Source organism: Giraffa tippelskirchi, chromosome 2 (genome assembly GCF_054371585.1).
Source record: "Giraffa tippelskirchi isolate mGirTip1 chromosome 2, T2T-mGirTip1v1.2.pri, whole genome shotgun sequence".
NCBI lineage: Eukaryota > Metazoa > Chordata > Mammalia > Artiodactyla > Giraffidae > Giraffa > Giraffa tippelskirchi.
The window spans coordinates 209,217,049-209,225,444 of record NC_137276.1 but is presented as its reverse complement, the minus strand read 5'-3'; the positions used below and the strand labels follow the sequence as shown (position 1 = coordinate 209,225,444).

General features: G+C 42.9%; 1 pseudogene across 4 annotated transcripts in view; it reads right to left on the bottom strand.

The window, feature by feature from the left end:
* Nucleotides 1-3,402: 3,402 nt before the first annotated feature.
* The window catches only part of LOC145531285 (protein CFDP2 pseudogene), a 59,206-nt pseudogene continuing 54,212 nt past the window's right edge, over nucleotides 3,403-8,396 (bottom strand). For 2 of the 4 annotated variants that reach the window (XR_014072326.1, XR_014072328.1), the window contains exon 2: nucleotides 3,403-6,611. The product of XR_014072326.1 is annotated as a protein CFDP2 pseudogene, transcript variant X3 (transcript). Of the gene's footprint in view, nucleotides 7,716-8,396 lie in introns of all 4 variants that reach the window. The other 2 variants (XR_014072322.1, XR_014072320.1) reach the window with 2 other exon arrangements.

The following is an 8,396-nucleotide window of genomic DNA, read 5'->3' as shown; positions in this document are numbered from 1 at the left end:
TTATTCTTTCATTACTTTAAGTATGTCCTGCCATTCCTTTCTAGCCTGAAGGGTTTCTATTGAAAGATCAGCTATTATCCTTATGGGGATCCCCTTGTGTGTTATTTGTTGTTTTTCCCTTGCTGCTTTTAATATTTGTTCTTTGTGTTTGATCTTTGTTAATTTGATTAATATGTGTCTTGGGGTGTTTCGCCTTGGGTTTATCCTGTTTGGAACTCTCTGGGTTTCTTGGACTTCTGTGACTATTTCTTTCCTCATTTTAGGGAAATTTTCAACTATTATCTCCTCGAGTATTTTTTCATGGCCTTTCCTTTTATCTTCTTCTTCTGGGACTCCTATGATTCGAATGTTGGGGCGTTTCATATTGTCCCAGAGGTCCCGGAGGTTTTCCTCATTTCTTTTGATTCTTTTTTCTTTTTTCCTCTCTGCTTCGTTTATTTCCATCATTCTATCTTCTACCTCACTTATCCTATCTTCTGCCTCCGTTATTCTACTGTTGGTTCCCTCCAGAGTGTCTTTTATCTCCTTTATTTCATTATTCATTCTATATTGACTCCTTTTTATTTCTTCTAAGTCCTTGATAAACATTTCTTGCATCTTCTCAATCTTTGTCTCCAGGCTATTTATCTGTAACTCCATTTTGCTTTCAAGATTTTGGATCATTTTTATTATCATTATTCTAAATTCTTTTTCAGATAGATTCCCTATCTCCTCCTCTTTTGTTTGGCTTTGTGGGCATTTCTCATTTTCCTTTACTTGCTGAGTATTTCTCTGCCTTTTCATCTTGTTTAGATTGCTGTGTTAGGCGTGGCCCTTCTGTATTCTGGTAGTATGAAGTTCCTCTTTATTGTGGAGGTTCCTCACTGTGGTTGGGGTTGGACAGGTGGCTTGTCAAGGCTTCCTGGTTGGGGGAGCTTGTGTCGGTGTTCTGGTGGGTGGAGCTGGATTTCTGCTCTCTAGAGTGCAATGGAGTGACCAGTATTAATTTTTGAGATGTCTATGGATTTGGTGTGCCTCTGGGCAGCCTGTATATTGATGCTCAGGTCTATGTTCCTGCGTTGCTGGAGAATTTGCGTGGTATGTCTTGCTCTGGAACTTATTGGCTCTTGGGTGGAGCTTGGTTTCAGTGTATTTATGGAGGCTATTGGATGGTCTCTTATTAATTACTGTTTCCCCTGGCTTTCAGTCTTATTCTTGCAGTAGCCTCAAGACTTCTCCTTCCATACAGCCTCAATAATAAAACTTTTAGGTTAATGGTGAAAAGATTCTCCACAGTGAGGGATACCCAGAAAGGTTCACTGAGTTACATGGAGAGATGAGGTGGGGGGGGGGGCTGAGGTGACCAGGAGGGGAAGAGGGGAATTCAAATGTGGAGAGAGCAATTTAGCCAGTAAGCACTTCCCTCTGTGCTTTCCACAGTTTGGAACCCTCAGAGTGGTTCACAGAGATACATAGAGAGGGGGGAGGAAGGTAATAGAGGTGAGCATGAGTAGAAAGGGAGGAATCAAGAGGGGAGAGAGAGATCTGGGCAGTATCCTGTTCCTGAAGTGTTCTCCGGTACCCAGAACACCCTCAGAGATTCACAGAATTGGGTTGAGAAGAGAAGGGGGAGGGTGGGAGATAGAGGTTCCCTGGGGGAGAAGAAAGAGCATCAATAGGGGGAGAGAGTGATCAGGCCAGTGATCACACTCCTGAGTAAAAATGGGTCCTAAAGATTGGGTTCTTAAATGTACAAAATTGATATCAAATATGTAAAACAAAGATTAAAAATCTGGAGTAGAGGTTAGACTCTTATAAAACTTACAATCTAAAAAAAAAGAAAAAAGGAAACAGTGTAAAAAGAAAAAAAAACAGTAAAACAGTAAAAAAAGAAACAGTAAAAAAAAAGTAAAACAGGAAAAAAAACATTAAAAAAAGAAAACACAAAAGGTATAAGATATATGTATGTAGTTTGCTTCAAAAATAGGGTTTTTTTTTTTTTGCAAGTTAATAGTGGGTTATGAAAATGAAAGTTAAAGGTGTAATAGAGGACTTGAAGAAAAAGGAAAGAAGAGGAAAAAAATTTTTTTTTAATTAAAAAAAATAATAATAATAGTAAAAAATATATATATCCCGGACTTTCTCTGGAGCTGTTGTGAGCAGTGTGGGATCTGCTCAGTTTCAGATAGATCCTTATTCCTGCTTATACTTTTCAAGATCTATAGGTCCTTTTCAATGCAGTCGGTATTAACTACAGGGATTTTAATCTGTTGGCCTGTCCCTTCCAAAACGCTTCCCTCTGTTTATTTGGCTTCTGTTTGGAGATCTCTTCAGTATCTAATTTCCGCCCTGAAACAAAGCGGTGGAGGTGATCTCTTTAGGTTCGCTTGTTCAATCGTGCTGTGGGGAGGAAGGAACACTGCAAATCTGGCGTGTGTGTGGTAAGCTCGCAGTGTCTCGGCCGCACTGGGTTCGCCCCCGCTCACGGCGTGTGTGCTTTCCCCGTCTACCCTGCTCAGGCTTCAGGTTACTCGGCCGGGGAGCGGGCCCTGAGCTGCGTGCACTTCCCAGGTCTAAGCCGCTCAGGTTCAGGCTCCCGGTTACTCCACAAAGGCGCAGACTCGGTTTCGCCCGCGGCTTGTGCCCTTCCCGGTCGGAGCTGCCCAGGCGGCCAGGAGTTTGGCGAGCGCGCTCTCCCCTGTTAGGGCGGTGCGGCTTATCACCTCCCTGGTCCCCGCCTCGGTTTACGGGCGCGCCCGGCTCCGGTGTGCTTTGTGTCGGTTCTGGGGAGCTGGTCTCTGGCTGCGACCCTCCTGGCGACTGTCGACCCTCCGGGATCTCAAGCAGTCTTTGCTTAGAAACTGGGAGCCTGTTTGCAGTTTGGTAGGGGGTGCCCTCTCTGGAGCCGAGTTTGCCCCTTTCTGGCTCTGGCGGGCCCCGCCTGCCCGCTGTGTCCGGCGGGGGATGGGGCGGTCCGCAGCCGGCTAGCTCTCCTCTGGTATCGCTCAGTCCTTTGTTCTGTGAGGGGGCCGGCAGTGCCTTAGAGGTGGGCTTTTCGCGGGATAGATCTCTCTCTCTGGCTGTCCAACAGTTTAGGTTACTATCTCACGTTAGCTCCCTCAGATTGCCCTCGGGGCACTCGGGCCCGGTCCTTACCCTAGGCAATGCCGCCCGCTCCTCTCCGCTCAGCCCCCACTTGCTGGTGGCGGATGATGCGAGCGTCTGGGGTTCTTTGCTGGGAGTTGCTTTAGGCACGTAATCTGTGGATTTTATTTATTTTTTCCTCCCAGTTACGTTGCCCTCCGAGATAAGAAATCCTCCCCCACACCCGCCAGTGAGAGGGTTTCCTGGTGCTTGGAAATTCCTCCTCTTTTACGACTCCCTCCCCGGGACGGGTCTCCGTCCCTAACTCTTTTGTCTCTCTTTTTATCTTTTATAATTTCTCCTACCTGTTTTGAAGATAATGCGCTGTTTTTGTGGAAGCCTGACGTCCTCAGCCAGCCTTCAGAAGTAGTTTTGTGAAGTTTGGTCAGCGTTCAGATGTTCTTTCGATAAATTTGTGGAGGAGAGAGTGGTCTCCCCGTCCTATTCCTCCGCCATCTTAGCCCCGCCTGTCGGCGCTCAACTTTCTTCACCGTCCAACTCTCACATCCATACATGACCACTGGAAAAACCATAGCCTTGACTAGATGGACTTTTGTTGGCAAAGTAATGTCTCTGCTTTTAAATATGCTATCTAGGTTGGCCATAACCTTCCTTCCAAGGAGTAAGCGTCTTTTAATTTCATGGCTGCAATCACCATCAGCAGTGATTTTGGAGCCCCAAAAAATAAAACCTGACACTGTTTCCACTGTTTCCCCATCTATTTCCCATGAAGTGATGGGACCAGATACTATGATCTTAGTTTTCTGAACATTGAGCTTTAAGCCAACTTCACTCTCCTCTTTCACTTTAATCAAGAGGTTCTTTAGTTCTTCTTCACTTTCTGCCATAAGGGTAGTGTCATCTCCATATCGGAGGTTATTGATATTTCTCCCGGAAATCTTGATTCCAGCTTGTGTTTCTTCCAGCCCAGCGTTTCTCATGATGTACTCTGCATATAAGTTAAATAAGCAGGGTGACAATATACAGCCTTGATGTACTCCTTTTCCTGTTTGGAACCAGTCTGTTGTTCCATGTCCAGTTCTAACTCTTGCTTCCTGACCTGCATACAGGTTTCTCAAGAGACAAGTCAGATCGTCTGGTATTCCCATCTCTTTCAGAATTTTCCACAGTTTATTGTGATCCACACAGTCAAAGGCTTTGGCATAGTCAATAAAGCAGAAAGAGATGTTTTTCTGGAACTCTCTTGCTTTTTCGATGATCCAGCGGATATTGGCAATTTGATCTCCGGTTCCTCTGCCTTTTCTAAATCCAGCTTGAACATCTGGAAGTTCATGGTTCACGTATTGCTGAAGCCTGGCTTGGAGAATTTTGAGCATTACTTTACTAGCGTGTGAGATGAGTGCAATTGTGCAGTAGTTTGAGCATTCCTTGGCATTGCCTTTCTTTGGGATTGGAATGAAAACTGACCTTTTCCAGTCCTGTGGCCATTGCTGAGTTTTCCAAATTTGCTGGCATGTTGAGTGCAGCACTTTCACAGCATCATCTTTCAGGATTTGAAATAGCTCAACTGGAATTCCATCACCTCCACTAGCTTTGTTCGTAGTGATGCTTTCTAAGGCCCACTTGACTTCACATTCCAGGATGTCTGGCTCTAGGTGAGTGATCACACCATCGTGATTATCTGGGTCATGAAGATCTTTTTTTGTACAGTTCTTCTGTGTATTCTTGCCACCGCTTCTTAATATCTTCTGCTTCTGTTAGGTCCATACCATTTCTGTCCTTTATCGAGCCCATCTTTGCATGAAATGTTCCTTTGGTATCTCTAATTTTCTTGAAGAGATCTCTAGTCTTTCCCAATCTGTTGTTTTCCTCTATTTCTTTGCACTGATCGCTGAGGAAGGCTTTCTTATCTCTCCTTGCTATTCTTTGGAACTCTGCATTCAGATGGGTATATCTTTCCTTTTCTCCTCTGCTTTTTGCTTCTCTTCTCTTCCTAGCTATCTGTAAGGCCTCCTCAGACAGCTGTTTGGCTTTTTTGCATTTCTTTTCCATGGAGATGGTCTTTATCCCTATCTCCTGTACAATGTCACGAACCTCTGTCCATAGTTCATCAGGCACTCTATCTATCAGATCTAGTCCCTTAAATCTATTTGTCACTTCTACTGTATACTCATAAGGGATTTGATCTAGGTCATATCTGAATGGACTAGTGGTTTTCCCTACTTTCTTCAATTTAAGTCTGAGTTTGGCAATAAGCAGTTCATGATCTGAGCCACAGTCTGCTCCTGGTCTTGTTTTTGCTGACTGTATGGAGCTTCTCCATCTTTGGCTGCAAAGAATATAATCAATCTGATTTCGGTGTTGTCCATCTGGTGATGTCCACGTGTAGAGTCTTCTCTTGTGTTGTTGGAAGAGGGTGTTTGCTATGATCTGTGCGTTCTCTTGGCAAAACTCTATTAGCCTTTGCCCTGCTTCATTCTGTACTCCAAGGCCAAATTTGCCTGTTACACCAGGTGTTTCTTGACTTCCTACTTTTGCATTCCAGTCCCCTATAATGAAAAGGACATCTTTTTTGGGTGTTAGTTCTAGAAGGTCTTGCAGGTCTTCATAGAACCGTTCAACTTTAGCTTCTTCGTCATTACTGGTCGGGGCATAGACTTGGATTACTGTAATACTGAATGGTTTGCCTTGGAAACGAACAGAGATCATTCTATCATTTTTCAGATTGCATCCAAGTACTGCCTTTCAGACTCTTTTGTTGACCATAATGGCTACTCCATTTCTTCTAAGGGATTCTTGCCCACAGTAGTAGATATAATGGTCATCTGAGTTAAATGCACCCATTCCAGTCCATCTTAGTTCACTGATTCCTAGAATGTTGATGTTCACTCTTGCCATCTCCTGTTTGACCACTTCCAATTTGCCTTGATTCATGGACCTAACATTCCAGATTCCTATGCAATATTGCTCTTTACAGCATCGGACTTTACTTCTATCACCAGTTTATGGGAAAGGCTTGAATCAAAACTACAATGTTTAAATAGAATCTGGTTCATCTCTTATCTACATAATTGTAGAAACTCCAGTCTCTTTCAAATGCCTCTTATTTGTTAAGGAAGTTTCTATTTTATGTGTGTTCCTGAATAAAACTTTCCTGCCTGCCATGAAGCATCTGCTATCCTCCCCTCCATCTTGGAATGTGAACTTAATGGAACCCAGGATCCCACACTGCTCTCCTGATGCTGAAAACAGACATGGCTTCCTGCCCAGGTCTTTGAGGACCTCTCCTGATTCCCCTCTGATATGTTTGCACTTCCCTTACCTCTTTTCTTTTGAAAGCTAACTTAGTCTCAGCTCTCTCTTCTAGCATGAAGAACATCCTTCACTCCACTTAGGTTACAAACTGTAAACACCATATTCTATTTCTGAGTGTCCATGACCAGCCTTTGTTCTCAACAGCTCATAGAGATGTTTCTGGTCCTGGAATTTTATTGCTGTTTTCTTCTTTTCCCTTGAACACAGAATTGCTAAGTCACGGAGGTCCAGTTTGTAGGGCAACCTGATCTCCATTCACCAGGCTACTTAAAAGTTTTCTTTCTTGTCTGCTCCTGCTACTGCGCTAAGTCGCTTCAGTCATGTCCAACTCTGTGTGACCCCACAGACGGCAGCCCACCAGCCTCCTCCACCCCTGGGATTCTCCAGGCAAAAATACTGGAGTGGTTTGCCATTTCCTTCTTGTCTGAGGATAACCAATTATAAAATCAGTTTTGTGTACCTTGAATTTCTGTCTTCTTACAATGAATTCCTCTGCTTGTTGGTCTTTAGCTGCTCACAAAGACAGCACTTGGAAGATCCTTCTTGCAGAGTCTATAGACATCAGCAAAAGATCTGAATTATGAAGATGAACAGCAGAAAGTCTTAAACTTTGTTCCTGCTGCAGCTGCATTTACTGTTAAATGTGATTTGACAACATTTTGCTCAGTGTTTCTTCTGGGCACCTTCATGTGGGTCTGTTTCAATTATGGCTTGTATTTATGATTTTGGAAATAGATTTAGGAGTAGGCCAATAGTTCAGGTAATTTAAGTATGACCTGGCAGCACTCTCAGTTCAGTGATTTAATTTGTATCTTGTGCAAGTCAGTAAAATGCTCTGAAATTCAAGCTCTTCTTTTGTAAGAAGGGGATTATTTACCATCTAGAGTGATAATAATAATAGCTAATGTTTATTGTGTGCTTCTGGGAAGAAGGCAGAATTTCACATCCTTTGTGTTGGGTTGGCCAAAGAGTTCGTTCTGGTGTCCTATACAATGTTACAGAAAAACCTGAAAGAAATTTTTGGTCACCCCAATATCTATCAGCTCAATGACTCTTCACACCAAACTCATGAAATAGTTGCTATTATTGTAGGATAAAATCATACTAAATAATGTTGTTGTTTAGTCACTATGTCCGACTCTTCTGCAACCCCATGGACAGGAGCTTGTCAGGCTCTTCTGTCCATGGGATTTTCCAGGCAAGAATACTGGAATGGGTTGCCATTTCCTCCTCCAGGGCATCCTCCCAACTCAAGGATTGAATCCATGTCTCCTACATTGCAGACAGATTCTTTATTGCTGAGCCACCAGGAAAGCCTGTAAATAATATAGTTGGATTGTAAAAGAATCATGCTTATTACTTTTAAAATAAGGCATAGACAGAATTCAGTCTTCATGAAATTTTCTATGTGATTTTGTAAATCATAAATTATATAGGTAAGACATGCTTTCATTAGAAAAAAAAGTATATATCTGTTTAGCAAACTGGCCCCTTTCATGAATAATCTCCGGCATGTATGATTCAGGCCCCACGGATTATTTTGACTTCTATTCAGATCCACACTTTTCACTTTTACTCCACGTTTGAATTCCAGTTCAGGAGACAGATGTCAGAGCAAAGAGCTCTGAGAGTAGCTAAGAACACCACAGTCTGTTAAGGCAGACTGAACTCTTATTTATTTTAAAAAGAGCAAAACTAATAACTAACCAAATCTGGCCCAGAACCACCCATCTTGTCACACTTTCCCACCCAAAACTGGACCAATGTTCCTGCTATGAAGGAAGGTAAAATAGTACATGGAAACAGCGTAAGCCTTTTCCAGGGGATGTCTTCCTTTCTTTCTTTGCCATGACACTTCTGCAACAAGCCCTAACCTTTTCTTTTCTTTTTGTACAGTTACTTACATAGTAAAAAGAGAACCACTTGGGTAGTCATCAACTTGTTCTTATCTGCTTGACTGCGTGCCTTGCTAGCTGTTCTAAGATATTTGGCCAGGA